The sequence below is a fragment of the Mustela nivalis genome (genome assembly GCF_964662115.1).
Source record: "Mustela nivalis genome assembly, chromosome: 2".
NCBI lineage: Eukaryota > Metazoa > Chordata > Mammalia > Carnivora > Mustelidae > Mustela > Mustela nivalis.
This window is the reverse complement of record NC_139021.1, coordinates 116191425-116209914: the sequence shown is the minus strand read 5'-3', so window position 1 is coordinate 116209914 and position 18490 is coordinate 116191425. Positions and strand designations below refer to the sequence as shown.

Genomic DNA, 18490 nt, shown 5'->3' with positions numbered 1-18490 from the left:
TCGGCAGGGAGCCTGCTTCCCTTCCTCTCTCTCTGCCTGCCTCTCTGCCTACTTGTAATCTCTCTCTGTCAAATAAATAAATAAAATCTTTAAAAAAAAAAAAAGAATACTTTTAGCTAAAGGTGTATGTTTATCCAGATAAATTAATATGACTGAGGTAATTACAAGATTTTACAAAAAGTTATGATAGACTAATCGACCTATCAAGAATATAGGTTTACTTCACTTCCCTAAATACTCAATTGTTTTAAGTAAAATAGGTAGTACAAGGGAACGGATTTTAGAATGAAATATCCAGGGTTTGGGGTGCCTTGGTGGCTCAGTGGGTTTAAGCCTCTGCCTTCAGCTCCAGTTATGATCCCAGGGTCCTGGAATCGAGCCCCACATAGGGCTCTCTGCTCAGCAGGGAGCCTGCTTCCTCCCCTCTCTCTGCCTGCTTCTCTGCCTACTTGTGATCTCTGCCTGTCAGAGATCAGAGATATTTTTTAAAAATAAAAAAATAAAGAAATATCCAGGGTTTTTTGGTCTATATAAACACAAATAAATGCCATTTTATTTTATATTCAGAGGAAATGAGTTTTATTTTCATTCATTTGTCCAGCAGAGTTTATGAAAGAACTTTGTATTTTACTAATGAATTAATTATCAATAAATAATACCTATTCAGGGATGCCTGGGTGGCTCAGTTGGTTGGACGACTGCCTTCGGCTCAGGTCATGATCCCGGAGTCTCAGGATCGAATCCCACATCGGGCTCCCAGCTCCATGGGGCGTCTGCTTCTCCCTCTGACCTTCTCCTCGCTCATGCTCTCTCTCACTGTCTCTCTCTCTCAAATAAATATATAAAATCTTTAAAAAAAAATAATACCTATTCAGTGCACAACTCTTGCCAATCTTGAAGATATATACATTTAAGTCACTACAGGACACAAAGACATAAATATATAAAACTTACCAAAGAGCAGGCTACAATAAACAATACTAAACACTACAAAAATAATGATGTTGTCAAAATACATTTCACTGAGGGTTCTCTCATACTATAGTCAGAGACTTGCCTAGTTTAGGGTTTAAAATATTTTTATGGATGCCAACCCACACTCCCAGCTAACCACATCACTTAGTGCTCTCAAACATTGGGTCAAAGGGAACCAAGAAAGAGAATCTTTAGTTCACTCATCATAAATCTGTACAGCTTTCACTAGGGCATTTTATTTGAAAAAACAAAGGTAAGTGTGAAAGTATAGGTCCAACCCATCAGAGTTGGTTGGTGGACCTAGTCAGAATTTCAAAAGAACTGTTTGACGTCCCTCCAGAGATGATGCTCCAAAACCAGACAAAACTGGACAGACTTAAAAATCCAAGGAAAGCACATGCAAATTAGAGGTTTTACCAAATGTTGTAAACTTAGCCAAAGAGTTTGCTGAAGGTTACATAACTTGTGCCTTGTATTTTTCTCCACCAAGTACTGAAAGACTCTCTGGGACATCTCTTTTTCTCTAGCCTTATTAAGTTTAAAGGGAACTAGAGGTTTTCTGTGTAGAATGTGGTAAAGCTGACAATTTGCATTAGCTCTTGGGCTTTAAACCTGATCAGTAACATTGTATGTGCTGACCCTAGGCCCAAATGTGCTACAATATATACAAATTTGTTGCATGTAAGAATTCCTGGAATCCCTGTAAAAAGCCTATGAAAGCTGTTAAAATCATTATATTGTTCACTTTTTGTTTGATAATAAGCGGGCACTTCTTCTAGTGCACCTTTAACAGAGAATCATATGCCATATCCATATAACTTGACAAAATGACAAAGCTAGCTACTACCCAGCTTGAGTCTAAACCATGCACATCCCTCCCTAAATTCTCTGAATGCACTTTCCACTATTTTTATCATACATTATTTTTAATAGTGGGGAGAGAACCCTGTGCATATAACTGAAGAGAAATTATCTAACAAATCTTTCAGACCACGTATACCTTGCCTTACAGTCATAAAATTAATAACTTTTAGGTCTAGAAAGGGCATTACTGACAACTTAGCCCAACCACCGTATCTTGTTTAAGTGAGATTGTTGAGGCCTAAAGATATAACTGACTTACCCAAATCAGTTAATTGGTATATAGAAAATAATATTTATAATCCCTGTCACAGTAAACATTGATTAGCATTTTTCTGTTTTTCACTATTGTTGCAAATGCTCCACACACATTAACTAAGGTAATTTTTTCCCAACATCTTTATAACATGTCTTGTCCCCTTTTTACAAATGGGGACACTGAGATGCAGAGATATCAAGTTACATGCTAATTATACTTATGGTGGATATAAGGCTCACATTCAGGTTTATGATCCCCAAGAACGCTCCTGATATCCATATTACAGTGTGGATTAGATTATCAAAATTTCATGAAGATTTAATTGAATCTTTATTGTTCACAAAATGCAGAGAGAAGATTGCCCTAAATATGGAAAAAACAACTGAACTCAAAGCAACCCGATTTAATGATGCATTTTAAATATCACTTCTGCAGATCAATTTTGTAAGAATTTTTTCAATTGACAAGTACTTCTAAGTGAAATTGCTAGACGCACGATGCAATTCTTGGCAAAGGAGATGTGAAGATGATCACTGTCCTTGGATGTAGTCAAAGTTACTTTGTTTTCCTAAAGATTCAACGATTGTGTAGGAAACATAACTGAGAAGTTGAGAGAAAAATATGATACAGGGAAGCCTCATAGGAAAAGTTGAGAAATGACACTAGTTATATATTCACATGGCACTATTTATACACTAAAACCAAAATTAGTAAGAACTAATTACATTTTCTATTTCATATGGTCTTAAGTTAAGGTGACCCTATTTTCAAGGTAAAATCTTGATGTAACTGTATTTTTCAGGATGCATCAGCTTATTTAGAAATATAAAAAAAGGAATATCATTTCCCTTTTGAGAATTAAGTTTGAGAAAACATACTAAATTCAACCCAAAATACTGTCACTTGACATACATAATTTCTGTGTATTTTGACTCAGAATGCCTTTCCCAGTGTACATTTAAATGTAATATTTTAATCTATTTTATTGCTTGAAAGGCAGTGATTTTTCTTCTTCAGAGTGATCTTTACTACCCTTTGGCTTGGTTCGATTTTACAGGAGGCTCCAGTCAACTTTAATTTGTGCTATTTTAACATTTTACTACAGTTCTCACCCCTTTTGAGAAAGAATTTATTCCTCCTTCAAAATTTATGGGATTCCTTTACAACTTCTTTCTGAAAGAAAAATCAGGCAGCTTGCAATTAATTCCCTAACAGATAGTTTATGAAATTAGTGCTGACTCTGTCCCTTCCTTTGCCGTAGTTTGTGAGGCCCTAAAATGTCATTTAAGAGGTGAGATTATAAGCACTTCCTCCTTCAGGAAAAAGCAAGAGGAAGTATAAAAGCCTAGGAAAATGGCTCTTCCACCGGCATTGTGAGTGGAGTGGGCGCGTCCCCTGTGAGTTGTGTTCTCTCAAAATAGAAGGCGGCAGCTCGTTAGGTTCTAAATTCGAATGTGGTCTCGCGAAAGCGAGTCAATTCACATCCGGAGGAATCTTCTGGAAGCCCTGTCCCCTGCCTGCCACTCACTCCCTGGGGCGCGCTGAGCAGCAGGGCTCCTCGTCATGGGGAGCCCTCAGCCACCCGAGTGCTCAACAGGGACGAATCTAACAATATGACGTAAAGTCGTCCACCGGAAGGCAAGAGGCTCTGCCACCTTGCTTTGCCCCGACCCGGGCCCAGCCTCAGTTTCCTCAGTGAAGAGCACCTACCTGTCCTATGGGCGCGGCACGCAGGGCCCCGTCCCCACCTCTCAGTTCTGCCTTCGCTCTTCCACAGTCTTGGGGGGCTGAGGCACTCCTAAAAACGGAGGATGGCGGGCAGTCCCAGCCCCTCCAGGGGTTCCCCTGTCTGTGCTTTCAGTCAGCAGCGCCTTCAGCTCCCCCACCTCCCGGTCCGGCGGTGTGGGAGCCCACTGATCTCCTTCTGACCTCACGTCAGAGGTCAGCGGTAATTTACCCTGCGTCCCACACCTACGTCACCACGCCTGCGTCACTCGCCTCACCTCAGAGTTCAGCAGTAGGCTGTGTCGCTCGCCTCACCTCACAAGTCAGTAGTAACCTATGCTCGTGTCATCATGCCAGCCTCATTCACTTCCGGACAGAAGTTAGCAGGATTCCATGGCTGCTTCGCATCCCCTACGGCCTTCATGTCCTGGCAGAGGTCAGTAGTAGTCTGTCCCTACGTCGAATGCCCACGCACTTTGCCTCACCTTCTCACGTGGGCATTTTCTCATCTCCCTCCATTTTATCATTCCCGCCATGCACAGAAGCGTGAGTGCAGTGTAGTAAAACACTTTGAGAGAGAGGAAGAGACCACACTCCATCATTTCTATTCCAGAATGTTGTTGTATTATTAGTTACGGCGGTGAATCTCTTACTGTGCCTGGTTGGTAAATCCCACTTTCCGGGGTGGTTGTGCAGGAGCAAACACCATCTACAGGGTTCCCTATTATCAGTGGTTTCAGGCATCTATGGGGGGGGTCTTTGATCTTACCCCCATGGATAAGGAGGGACTACTTGGGCCATATTATTTAAAGATCCCTTACAACTCATGCAATTTTCTAAGAAACCTTTGAAAGTGGGGGGCGAAAATGGACAACAAAATTATAAAACGAAATATATATGACCAAAAAAAAAAAAAAAGTATTAAAGCTAGCAATGAATCATTCTTGATTTTTTTTCTTGCTTTTCAAATTTAAAATTCTGAAAAAGAAGTTACCTAAGTTGTGATAACTTTTTGTGATAGCTGGTTTCAGAGGTTATCTCTATGCAATGAAGGGGAAAAGGGGGGAAAAAAACAAAACCATGACATGATTCCCCGGACCATAAACAGACTATTTGAATGTAGGCATCCTCCAACGTTTCAAGAGCCCCACTGCCCTTCTTCCCAAAGCAATACCCATTGATTCATTTCAACACTCTCTCTGAGCCCAGACTTGGATATGGAACTGCAAAATGTTAATCACCCCGCTAACCATCTACCTCCTTCACCTCACCACCCCTTTCAGAAGTAAATAATTTCACTTTCTCTGAGTTGCCTGAGGCTCATACAGATGACTCTTATCCAAGACCAACCCTTGGCAGGTGGTGTAGATCATCCCTGACTAATTCTCTCTGCCTCTGAGGCCTGTGCTTCCAACCACTGCTTATATTCTCCCCAGAATAAGAACAAGAGAACCTGGAAGAACATAATCCAAACTGACCCAAACATTTCTTTTATTCATTTCATTCAGTCCTTGCCCCTTGCCAGGAAGTGTTCCAAATGGAGGGGCAGCAGTGGTTAATAAGACAGAGATCTAGTATGTGCACTTGTGGGGAGATAATAGGATCAGGAAACAAAATATTAAGTATATTGATTAAAAAAATAAAGCAAAGAAGGTCAGCGTAGGGGACTATCTCTGAGAGAGTTAGTCAAGGATCTCAGAAGGAGGTAATATTTCACTGAGGAAGAACTGAATGAAGGGGGGAGGGAAGAGCACTGAACACAGTGGGCGTGTCCATGTCCCTAGCTGAGAAGCCTGCATAGTGGCAGATACACTGGTGTAGCGGGATCAGGTAAGAGTAGGGGAAACAGAGCAGTGAAGGGGTTGAGGAGAGCAGATGGAGAAGAGCTTTTTTAGGGCATGATGAAGACTGTATTTTGATTAAGTCAGGAAGTGACTGGAGGGCCTTGTGTCATCTGGGCTCTGTGTTTACTAAAATTGTTGAATTGTTGACTCTTTTCCTGGGAAGAAAAATTAGAAATATATAACTCTAATCTCCTTAGAATAGCTATAGGGAAGCATGCTGTTATAGAATGAATAGCATGGCCCCCCGCTGCCCACAGAATAAATAAATAAATAATCATATTGTTAGATCCTAACTTCCAGTACTCCAGAATGTGGCTGTGTTTGGAGATAGGATCTTTAAACAGGTGACTAAGTTAAAATGGAGCCACTAGAGTGGGCCCTAATCCACTATAGTTGGTATCCTTAGTAGAAGAGATCAGGACACCCAGAGAGACACCAGATGGGAGCCCACAAAGGCCACAAGGAGAAGGTGGCCCGCTGCAAGCCAAGGAGAAGGCTTCAGAAGAAAACATGCCTGCTGACACTTTTGTCTTGGCTCTAGACCCCAGAACTGTGAGAAAAGCTCCCTGGTCTGTGGTGTCTTTTAACAGAGAACTAATAAACTAATACAAATGCCTTAGTAAATCCCATGATCAAATGCATGTTTTCTTGGGGAGAATGAGCCCACTCAGACCACAAAACAACAGCAAAAGTACTTTTTATTCCTATTCTTCCCCTCATAAAGATAAATAAACTTCATATGTATTCTTTAAATATCTCGGCAGAGGTTATCCTACTTCACTCGGTGTGCCAATCAGAGACATGCTCAGGTTTTCTTCAGCTTATTTTACACATGCATAATCTCAAAATGAACCGCTTCACCTTAATGCCAGTAAAGCCTATCTGTAAGTGGACTATTGTAAACTATCAGAGTTTTTACTAGCCATTTTCTTACATACTCTCTAAAGAAAATTCTAATTTCTAGATTTTTTCATCATGATTGACTTTTGTTTACTTCCATATGTTTTCAAAAGTGCTGGAGTTGAGTTTGGCCAAAGTAGAAATCCTCTTGAAATACTTTAGAATTTAAAAAAAAAAATTGTACGTCTTATTACTTAGATAAACAACGTGGTCAATCCTGATGTAATGCAAAATGAAATATACAATCTCACTGATGACCTATTCTTGTCAAAATGTTACCCTGACTCTAATCAAGCTGTAGACCTAAATTTCAGTTTATAGAAAGTACAAGAGATAGGGGGACATTTTACACTCTACAATGAGGAAGCAATTAAACAAATGCAGAATATGGAACATTTTATGCATAAAAGGGTCTAGACTTTTTTTTTTAAGCATGTCATACAAAATGGGTGTGTAGAGAGAACTATTAGCTAAGAGAAACTGGAAAGATGGCAGCACATACAATGTATGAACTTAGGTTGAATTCTTTAGATAAAAACAAGAGCTCAAAAAGACATCCTTGGCATACCTGGGGAAATCTGAGTATAGACTGAATATTAGATGCTAGCAAGGGTCTTCATTTTCTTAGGCATGCTAATGGTATTATATAACAGGTGGTTGAAGTATTTAAGGGTGAAAATATTAACACTATCTGAAATTTATTTTCAAACATTTCAGAAAACAAAATATGTGTGTATTCACTTAGAGAAATATATAAAACAAATATAGCAGAATGTTAGTTGTTAAATCTGTGCAGTATGAATACAGTTTCCATTGTATTCATGTTTCAACTCTTCTGGTTGTTTGAAAAAATTCGTAATGAAAAGTGGAGGATATAAAAGAAAACAACAGCATTGGATATTGAACAGGCTCAAAGATAGCAAATACTGGTACAAATGGAGAAGCAGTGGTTATAAAGAAAAGAGAGATTGCTAAAAGTTTTGTGAAGAGTGGCCAGTGGGCACTAGATTGTCCACTAGAGACAAACCAGAGTGACATTTATTTATTTATTTTTCTTTACTGGGTATATAATATAGTCTTATAAAATGAACAAAAACTTTCTAAAGTCATCCAGAATCTTAAACAGGTTCAAGATCCTTACTATCCCATTGATCACCGGGAAAATAGGAAGCTCATGAGATTAAATTCAGTTGTGAGAATGCAAGAAATATAAATTCCTTGATATTTCTCAAACAACCTGATTTCTATTTCAGCTTCCCTTTGTTCTTTTTCTCCCCAAGTTGCATGTATATTCCAGGAGCTCTTGAAATAGCAGTCCACACTCTCTATCAGAAGAGGCTGGCCATGGCTTCTTCACCCTCCACTGAGATGTATGTAATCTGACTGTTCCTGATTCTCTGCCTGCAGTAGTTCCTTTGACATCCCTCACCCTCATGCATAGGCATGTCCAACTTGTCCAACCGACTTCTAGTTATTTCCCCACTCCCTCTGAGGGCACAGAGAACATGATGGTGCTCTATGTTATGACCCCATGGGGCTCCTTAATGTATAATAGAGCTAGATAAGGCCATGTTCCCCAGTGACCTATATACTCATTTCTTCGTACACCCCAGGATCATGCTGGTTAAAGCCATAACTCTGGGACCTTTACCATGTTTGCATAAGATTTAGGTCCCCTATTGTGAATTCTTTTATTTCCTCTCACCACTTGGTGGCCTTCGTGAAATGCAGGGCACAGGTCCTTTCTCCGGGACCTGGATGACCCCATCTAAACTCTCTTGGATTTTCTTCCTCTTCTTCCCCACCCTCCCCCAGCTGGGAAAAGCTTTATCTGCTTTTGGAGATAATACAAAATCATTTGGAATGCTTAGAGCATCCTCCCAAATCTTTCGTTTATGTTCCAAGTTCTAGACTTTTAAAACTCAGAAATAAATAATTGTTCTTTTTTAAAAATTAAAATATAATGTATTATTAGCCCCAGGGGTACAGGTCTGTGAATCACCAGGTTTACACACTTCACAGCACTCACCATAGCACATACCCTCCCCAATGTCCATAACCCCACCACCCTCTCCCTACTCACCTCCCCCTGGGAACCCTTTTTATTTTGTGAGATTAAGAGTCTCTTATGGTTTGTCTCCCTCCTGATCCCATCTTGTTTCAATTGGATTGTTCTCTGGATTCTACTGGATCATCACTTCCATAAGGTTAAGTGTAGTCAAACCCAGATGCTAGCTTAATTAGATGAAGAAGGACAATATAAACAGGCATATGGGTAAATTAAGCCCTTTGGTTTTATTGTTTGTTTTGTTTTGTCTTTAAATTGTTTTTTCCTGTAAATTTATGGGTATTTTATTTAGTTTTTTAAAAGACTTTATTTATTTGTTTGTGAGAGAAAGACAGAGAGGTGGAGGGGGAAGCAGGCTCCCCAATGAGCAAGGAGCCCAATCCCAGACTTGATCTTGATGCAGGATCACCTGTGCTGAAGGCCGATGCTTAACTGACTGAGCCATCCACATGCCCCTAAGCCCTTTCTTTTAAATATCAACACAATATAAACTGTATTTATAAAAACACTTTCATTTACTTACCCATGATTCTGCCAGAGTACCATCCTGCAATAAACATTTTATAATTCAGAGTGTACCAATTCTTTCTAATAACTTTTGATATCAGGCTTTTGTGTGGAAACAAAATGAATTCTCTTAACAGAGGGCAATACAATGCAAATATAATGCAAAGTGTACACGAAATTTTAAATTTTCTAGTAGCTACGTTAAAAAAGTGAGAAGAAACAGGTGTAAATCATGTGATAGTTGTTTCATTTAACTGTGTCCAAAATATCATTTCAATGTGTAATCAACAGCAAAAATTTAATATTTTACATTTTTGTGCTAAATCTTTGAAGCCCAGTATATATATTTACGGTATGTACTGACTTGCATTTAGCCTCATTTCAAGAGCTAAATATGATAGCTACTGTACTGAATGGTGTGACCTAGCATTGGTTTTCAGTATACAACAAAATATCACTTATTTTTTTAAGTGGATTAAAGGCTTCCTGATGTTTATAATATTTTCTTTATTTGATTCATGGGGTCAAACAAATGATAATAAAAATATCTGTATATCACACATAGAAACCATAATCCTCTATCTTGGAAAATTATGCTTTTAGGATTATGCAACTTGTTTCTTATTATTTTTGTGTTTATCTGTAGTATGTGTGGTTTGTTAGGAGTGATAAATAACAATTGTAACTAAAGTCTGTAAATACATAGGGTCATTTTTGATCAGATGATGGAACTTCGTGGAAGAGAACACTAGGTAGGGGGACAAGACAGAAAATGTCAAGAGTAGGAGAAGCAGAAGATAATTTGAAAAGCTGGATTTTAAAAATTTTGACTAGTGCTTCTTGATGACACTTAGCTGCAGGGCAGGATCAGTGATAATTTTTGTGAAAACTGGAAGAAAGCCTAGCAACCAGGAAGGTTCAAGTGAAAGTTTCAGTATTCAAAAAGGAAATGAAATATGTAAGGAAATATGGCATTGCCATTTTTAATGTAGTGGAGATGCCATCTGTGGGGATACAAGTGAAGGGCTCTCTGGATAGTGCATCCCTAATGCTCCTGTAGTGTTTTCCACATGTCTTAGGAAAATACCATTTTCATATCAAAGAACACAACAGAAGTGCAACTTGTTGAAACCTGGAACAACAGTGAGATACTAAGTAACTAGAACATAGGTTTTATGAATGGAATTCTTTATATGCATTGATCAAAAGCCAAAAGTATGGCATGCAACATAATTTTTCCCACATCTGATTTACATTACAGTCATTCTCAGCATATTGGTCCCCACAAAATTCTGGAATTTGTGCTTTTTGAAAATATCCTGTGTTCTGCATCTATCAGTTTTTAAATTCCTGGTTAGTTATGGTGATCTCTTCCATTGGCACTGATACTTGATGACTAGGCCATTCTTATAAATATAACCAATGTCTAAATAGTTCCTTAAACACAATTACTTTATAACTAAAATGGTGGCTTAGTAGTCATATGGTGTGCGGCTAAAAATTACACTGGGAACCAGCAGGTCAGTTTAGTCCTTTCTAAAACCTCTAGGTTGTTCAGTCATTTATAAAGAGCTGATCTGATTAGTTATATAAAATTACTTGTAGAGTCATTCCGTTTTTAAAACCAGCACTATATAAATTTCCTGTACCTAATGCATCAAGTATTAAAAATTATAAATTTAAGAGCACTTGAGTAGCTCAGTTGGTTAAGCGTCTGCCTTCAGCTCAGGTCATGATCCCAGGTTCCTGGTATCGGGTCCCACATCGGGCACCTTTTCCAACGGGGAGTCTCTCTTTCCCTCTGCCCCTGCTCATGTGTGTGTGCTTACACACACTCTCTCAAATAAATAAGATCTTAAAAAAAAATTATAAATTTGAGCCAAAAGCTTCTTGTCTTAAAGAGGTATAGAAAATTAATTTTAAGAGGGCCTGGCTGGCTCACTTGCTAAAGTGTACAACTTTTGATTTCAGGGTTGTGAGTGTAAGCCCTAGGTTGGGTGCGGAGTCTACTTAAAAAAAAAAGTGTATATATATATATACACATATATATATGTATATATATATACATATATACATATACATACACACACATACATATATATATTTTATAGTGTATATAAAGAGATTTTTTATAATATATACCATATATATATGTACACACACACACACACACACACATATATATCACAAAATTGGGGAAATTTTGATTTCATTTAACTTGGGCAGACTTCTAACAATCTGACAAATTGCCCAGGGAGTTTTAAAGATATAAAAGGAGGAAAAATCTGAAAAGAATCTGACATTCGTTTTTTGAGAGTTGGTGTAACTTAATCTCTTTCAGTAAAAGAACACGTCTGTGACTTTTTCCCAGTAAGGGATCTCATAAAATTTGGAAAATATCATTCGAAGTTATGTTCTAACTCTCTAAGAGCACACTTTTAAGAAAGCATAATGAAAGCTTTAGATTTCAGGGCATAAATACAGTTTGAAATGGCTACTAAGGTGTATTTGTTGTATTTATTATTTCCTTTAAATAAAGAACTCATGTAGCTGCCCAAGACTTATCAAAGTGATGGATGCCTAGAAAATAATCTGTGGTCTTAATTACTAAGTTCCCAAACCATAAAGAATGATACTGGGAACAGAGGGTAAAATTGCTGCTTTGATCACATGGAATAATCATCATAGAACCTTTACTGTCACACAAATGCATCTCTGTGAGGAATGGTGGGTTTGTTTTGTTTTTTATTTTTTTGTTTTGTATACATAATACACAACAAAACATTGTTTAGGGTTTGTTCAGACAATTAAAAGCCCAAGCTAATGTTTAACTCTAGTAGTATTGAGAAGTACTCTGTACTTAAAAACAATCAGCAGGACCAATAGATGATAATCTGAGGTATCTCCCTTGTGAAATTCTACAGTCATATGAAGATTTTTCAAATTTGGAAGAGGAATGAAGTATTCATTTCAGCTTAGGAAAATCTTGTGTTTTTGAAACCAATATCTGTAACTTCAACTCTGAGCCAGTAAGTCTTGAATCTGTACCTAAAGCTTGAGTTTCTCCCTTTGAAGGGACAGATACATAGACCCAACTCATCTCTGAACACCTCCACCTGGTTTTCCCAAAAACATCTCAAACTAAACATGTCTAAAATGGAGACATTGTTATCTATCCTTATCCTCATCTTTTTGTGTCACTTACCCCGGTAGATGATGGCATCACTCCTTCAGTCTCCCAGGGCAAAAACAACTGGAAATATTTTAAATGGCTCTTTATCACCCACATTCAGTCTTTTCAAAAGTTATGTAACAAAATAGTGGTCGGTAGGGAATTGAAATCGTTTCCCGTGTCTGTAAATAATCAAAAGAGTAAGGCATTATGGTGAGGACTACTTTGACTTTTTTTAGGTAAGACCCTCAGTTTTTCCCAAGTACAAGAGAAGCTACTCTGGTGGTCTTTATCAGCTAGAGGCACAAGAATGACCTGGGAGAAGAAAAAGGTCATCATCTTCTGGGACAGGCAGAGCTTAGATAATGGTAACCCTCCCATTCAACTCTCATTTCTCTCTATAAAGGAGAATATTCAACCCTTCTGTCTTTCTCTTACAAGATTACAGGTTTCAAAACCTCCCTTTCTGTGTCACACTGAGTGGGGACTGGTAAACATGCTTGCCTGAAAGTTGTTGAGCCATCAAACTGGTAGACCTGAAGGTGTTGGGTGTGAAGAAAGGGTCAAGAGAAAACAGGGCAGCTATGACAGGGAGCACCGGGATGCATTTCTCATACAAGGATGTGTGAGTCTATATCTCCCTTGTTTAGACTGGAGACTGTGGCTTATGTCATACTTCCGGCTCCATCACTACCACTCCACAAAAATCCAGGGGCATTCTGCCATTTAGGGATCATTGTCAACAGGAAAAGCTATGGGATGAATAGATCACCTACTGGGAATCTTGGAGGGAAGGAGGAACTGCCTAATTACCAAGCCAGATGTTCCAGGTCAGAAGACCTCAAGGGATAATCTTGTAACATCCTCTAGATAAAAACAAATGTACCCACAAAAGAGGACTGATACTTGGAAGTCTGTTTGCAGATAGTTTTGCCCTGAAAAGTAATAGCCAAGACAAGGAGGAAAGTGTGCCTGTCAGTAGCAGCTTGTGTTGTTCAGGTAAGCCAGTGCCACCCCTCCCCAACATTCTATCATTGGTAGGTGGAGGACTAGAGCGTATAAGAGGAGGTAAAGTAGAGGGAGGGAAACAAAAAGAACTGACCAAGAGCCCCTTCCCACAAGTCTCGTCTGTACTAAGGGAGGAGAATTTTGAATAACAGAAAAAGCGTTTTTAAGAACACTAGTGAGCAAAATATTATGACATTATACTGAGATGTTATGAAAAGAGTCTGCTTCTCAGAAGAAAAAGAAAGTCTATAGAAGGAGTTTGGGGAAGATAAAACTGTCCCATGTTTAACATCATGATGAGCAGACTTCTCAATCAAAACAATGCATGAATATCTGAGCTCCTAAACATTTTCTAGAATGACTCTTAGCATTCTTGCCCTGTTAAAACTACCACCAGTCAAGTTCTGCAAGATCACCTCTGACCCTCGCTATTACACTAGTTCTTTTTTCTTCCTTCCAGGCTGCAGTCTTTCCCCAACTTTTGCAGCACCTTTTTTTTTCCTCTATCTTTTCTCACTTACAAATCTGATTGTCACTTTTCAATTGCTCTCATTTATAGCAAATCAAATTTTATTCATTCTGGATGACATCCAAGCCACTTGATGATCTTGCTTCCTGCTTACCCGTTCATCTTTATCTGTTGCTCAAAATTTATACAAATGAAAACCTGAATGCCTAAGAAGCTGACCGTGAACATTCCTTTCTTTCTTGGCGTATACACATTTGTGTGGACTTTTTCTCGTTGCTTGGAATGCATGAAAGTCCTACTAGGTAATTCACCAGTTTTCAAGAATGACCTGAATGCTAACTCGCCATGAAGACTTCTCTTCCATTTTTGCAGGCTGACTCAAATGTACTTCTCATATGATCCCTCTGAACTCTGTACACATCATTAAAACTCCTTCTTTGATTCATTGCAATTGTTTGCTATTGTGCAATAGTAAAAATTAACAACTTGTTTCATAAAGATTCACAATAGGATTTTTCCCTTAGCTCTTAATATTAGGAAAAGACATGCTTCTCTTGAATAATGTGTTGGACTTTAATGTAAGGACACCTAATACTGTACCTGTCTTTAGAGGAATATACTATGCTAGGTGCCCTAGCACCTAGCAAATAGTAACAGATTAATTTATTTTTCTTGAATGAATAAATAAATGATAACATATTGCTCTTGATTTGGTCACTGGGAAACTCAAAGCTAAATTTATGGCCCATCATTAGCAATCACACAGGACTTTATGGCATGGGATTAGTATATTAACCTTAATTTTGGTTTTACCTTATTTTTCTTTACATTTTTGTTCTTTATTATATGTATAACCTCATCGGTTTTTCTTTTTAGAATGTATATATGCCTCATTTTCCTTCCAAAAACAGAGTTTAATCATAAGTTGTGATTATATTCATTACTTAATGAAAAAAAGAATGGATGTAAATACAAAACCAACAACGTTTTGGCAGAGTTTAGTAAAAAGTATCATTGAATTTAGTTTGCTTTTAGACATAGTTACAGTGGAAAACAAGAAAGATTACCAATCATTTTTTAATTCACTTTCACTGTTCCACATGTCTAAACTTACATAGTCTAAACTGTAGATATGATTGCTTCTTTTAAAAAGATGTAGCTTATTTTATCAGACTTTCAGTAAAATATGTTTCAGTGACAGGCATGAAATGATCAGAAAGATTATATCACCCTAGTTTTACTATACCAGATAGGTTTTTTCCATAAGCACATCCTTGATGAATATCTAAAATTATAATGAACTTTTCTATTTTGAATTTTCCCAGTGATAAAGGAAATGTTTATAATGGAGGGACTGTTCCAGATTCCCTATGTGTGGTTCTTGTTAGGTTATCTGTATCTTCCATTTCTCAGCCCTTATATAGAAAAATGTTTGCTAATACTACAGTGAGAGAAAGTTTGTGCTTTAGGAAAAAAACCGAACAGATCCCAAACCATGATTCTTAGTGCTATTTTTGTAGCACACATATATATATACACACAGACATACACACACATGTACATATACATACATGTATGTATATAACTGAAGTATAGACACACAATGTTACATTAGTTTCAGATGTATGGCATAGTGATTCAACATCGCTCTAGGTTATACTGTGCTCACCACACAAGTGGTGTGGATTATGTGTTACTTGAATCCTGATGAAAAAGAAAAATTATAATATTATTGAGGTTTCTAGTATAAAAAGAAATGCATGTGGGTATGATTCAGCCGAAATGTACTTATGTGTCACACGACATTTAATTTCTCCACACAGAAGATAATGACACAAATGAGGTTACTGAATGGTTGGGGACTTCCCCAAGGGCTCCCTAATTAATATATGGCTGAAACAATGGGTTAGGGACCATGGGATGAAAGGTAGCCTGGAATAAAGGAACAGTTATGAGCCAGATATGGATTTGAAACCATTGCCACCCACTAGCAGCATGACCTTGGCAAGTTGCTTACCCTGAGGATCTGTAATTGGTAATAATTACACCTACCTCTTAGTGTTGTGAGAATCAATGGAATTGCATATCAGAGATAGAAAACATGCTAAATAAATGTTTTAAAATATATCAACAGATAATTGATTAGTGAAAAGTTCTAGCATGGCTTTTAATGAAGATTATAGGGATTAATATAAATTATTATCTAGCACATAAGTACTAATAAACATTAAGTAATATATTATTATTAAGCCTGTAAATGATAATTATTATTAAGGTCTCTAAATAAACATAACTGTTGGTATTATTGTTGTTATTATTATTATCATTTTACCAAGTTCGAATTTCAGTTCTTAGGTCTAAATTACTTACTATCCTGATTAGAAATTAAAATTATCCAGCCTGTCTAGAGCAAAACAATCTCTCTTCAAAGTGAGAGCCAAGAAGAGGCAAGTCTTTTGTGTTCTCCCCTCTGACCTGGCAAACCTACTTGTATTCCACATCTTGTCTGTTCTTTCCTTGCTTGTTTTTCTAGTGTCCTGTACAGTACTTCATGAAAAACTGCCCATGAACCTGGCTGTTTTGCTAAACTTGTCTCCCTAATTGGAGCCAGCAGTCGCCCCTGCTCCCCTTCTCCTGGCCAAGGGCTATTTCCTTGCTTTAGGAGAGATTTGACACTGCCATTTCCAATTCACAAACCCACATGTCACTGTCACTGACCTGGTTTTGATCTTTGAAGCACCTCTTCCTAAACTGGTATCCCTGCTTTTAAGGAAGGGAGACCTGGTGCCTCCATCACATGTTATTAACCTGAGGAGAAACACAAATCCTGCCGTGACAGATGTGACTTGTGACATAAGCATGCTGTTGTCTCCAAGAGTCCGGTATAGACAAACAGTCTGACGGTGACAACCCCATGTGCTGACTGGCATGGCATGCACAGGAAACTATCTGGACAAAGGGCTGAATCTGTTTCAAATTAGGCAAGCAGAAATACAGTAAGATGATTGCACTGTGATTAAATAACTGAAAACTATTTATCAACTCAATAAGTTGTCACACCATCTGTCACATAAATGAGACAGTAAAACAGATTTGGCCTATAACACAGTCTGATGAAATGCAAACTGGATCAGATGATTCCTCTTTAGATCCCCTGTTTTTATTACCTTTGTGGAATGAACTTCTGACTTTTAGTAGTCACTCATCAGACTCAGTCCTCGTTGTGAGGTCCTTGTGTTTTTGCTCTTTCATTTTCTGAAATCGTATTTTAGGAAGCACAGCTTGAAGACTGTACCAAAGTCTGTTGTCTTTCCATTCATTTTAAGAATCAATGAAACCTTAATAATAGCTATGATTTGTTGAGGAATTGTTAGGTACCAGCCTGAAGGTTTACATTTTTTTATTGTTGTTTGTTTGTTTTTTGCCCATTACATGTACTTTTGAGAGTTTTAGATAGGTTTTTTTAATCCTCACTTCAGGGATCCAAAAGTTTTGCCTAAGAAAAATTAAATAATGTACTCAAGGTCACATGAAACTTGAATGAAAGCTCTGGAATTTAGACTGTAAAGACCAGTTTGCATCACCTACTCTTCATTTGGACCCAGTTCAACTTAAAAAAAATCATGAGGACCATCAGCCAAATGTTTAACCAACTGAGCCACCCAGGCAGCCCCATCAGCCAAATGTTGAGAGGAATTCAGAGTAAGGATACGGCAGATTCAGGTTGGGAGGTGCAATTGATAAGGCAGTCAATTATTAAAAGTGAAGTAGGTTCAGTTCCTACTGGACTGCATCAAGCCAGTAAAATATAACTAAGTCATACAAAATATAACTATGTAAGCCCCATGGAGAAATTCTAGAAGTGTGCCACACAAGGAACTATGGATATAGCCTGTATCTTAATGAGATTTTTGGAAAACAGGCTTTCAGCTAACCAGATAACTTGTATTCTGATCTTACAGCTTGAGCTGGAGCGTAGGTAATTTTCCCAACATTTTGAGATATGTACACATACAGAAGATAGGTTTTGAGTCTTGCCTTCTCGAGAGGTGACAATTTGGTGCTTACCCTTTGTACAGAGTAAGTAAGCAAAAGCATACCAGCAGCAAAAACAGAGCATAGCAGGATGAGGAAAGTTCACTTTTTTCTCATTTTTTCATATTTTTTAAATCTGAAAATACAGAGTAAAAGATATTCAAATTTTAGCACACATACAAGTTTTACATTTTATGGTTTAGTGCTGACTTTGATTTACATATGTGGTAAGCAGATGAGAGTTTTTAAACCTTTTCAGAGCTCTGAACCCTCAGGGACCTGCCTGGGAAGAACACTGTCAGTCTGCCCCTGACATCACCTGCTGGTTTAGTGCCACTGCTGAGTTGTTGGGATCTTCCTTCCTCTGCCAATTGCTATTATTTCACTTTGAGTCCCTGCCTGGGCCAGCCTGGTCTTTGGAAGGAGGGTGGCTTTGAGCACGATTTCATTTTCTCATTACCAGCTTGGTTATGACTCACTCTTTTGCTCAGCTTCCTGAGGCCAGAGCTCTAATGCCACTCCATCTGAGTGTACCCACACAGCTATCCTTATCTGAGGCCATTCCACATCAGAGCCTCTGAATCCAAGTAGGACCAAATACTCACCCCCACAGAACTTGCAAACTATGTCGTCCATGCCCTGAGAGATCATCCAACACAAAGGGTTC

At 38.1% G+C, this 18490-nt stretch overlaps 1 long non-coding RNA gene across 1 annotated transcript in view; it reads right to left on the bottom strand.

Moving 5' to 3' along the window:
- LOC309859507 overlaps window positions 1-4023 on the bottom strand; it is a 30819-nt gene extending 26796 nt beyond the window's left edge. The window contains exon 1 of the long non-coding RNA XR_014308738.1: window positions 3806-4023. This is a non-coding gene — a long non-coding RNA (uncharacterized lncRNA). The remainder of the gene's footprint in view (window positions 1-3805) is intronic.
- Between the last annotated feature and the right edge of the window lie 14467 nt (window positions 4024-18490).